This window comes from Bison bison, unplaced genomic scaffold, assembly GCF_000754665.1.
Source record: "Bison bison bison isolate TAMUID 2011002044 unplaced genomic scaffold, Bison_UMD1.0 scf7180017864238, whole genome shotgun sequence".
NCBI lineage: Eukaryota > Metazoa > Chordata > Mammalia > Artiodactyla > Bovidae > Bison > Bison bison.
The window spans coordinates 2,951,296-2,951,792 of NW_011494810.1; the positions used below are offsets into that span (position 1 = coordinate 2,951,296).

General features: G+C 44.1%; 1 protein-coding gene and 1 pseudogene across 3 annotated transcripts in view; both read left to right on the forward strand.

The window, feature by feature from the left end:
• UIMC1 (ubiquitin interaction motif containing 1) overlaps positions 1 to 497 on the forward strand; it is a 139,150-nt gene that overhangs the window by 48,236 nt on the left and 90,417 nt on the right. The gene's annotated exons all lie outside the window — the stretch shown is intronic.
• The window catches only part of LOC104993348, a 5,503-nt pseudogene that overhangs the window by 3,791 nt on the left and 1,215 nt on the right, over positions 1 to 497 (forward strand).

Here is a 497-nt window from a genome sequence, read left to right on the forward strand (position 1 = left end):
AAAGACACTGCCCTTATGGCAGAAAGCGAAGAGGAACTCAAAAACCTCTTGATGAAAGTGAAAGTGGAGAGTGAAAAAGTTGGCTTAAAGCTCAACATTCAGAAAACGAAGATCATGGCATCTGGTCCCATCACTTCATGGGAAATAGATGGGGAAACAGTGGAAACAGTGTCAGACTTTATTTTTGGGGGCTCCAAAATCGCTGCAGATGGTGACTGCAGCCATGAAATTAAAAGACGCTTACTCCTTGGAAGGAAAGTTATGACCAACCTAGATAGCATATTCAAAAGCAGAGACATTACTTTTGTCAACAAAGGTCCGTCTAGTCAAGGCTATGGTTTTTCCTGTGGTCATGTATGGATGTGAGAGTTGGACTGTGAAGAAGGCTGAACGCCGAAGAATTGATGCTTTTGAACTGTGGTGTTGGAGAAGACTCTTGAGAGTCCCTTGGACTGCAAGGAGATCCAACCAGTCCATTCTGAAGGAGATCAGCCCTG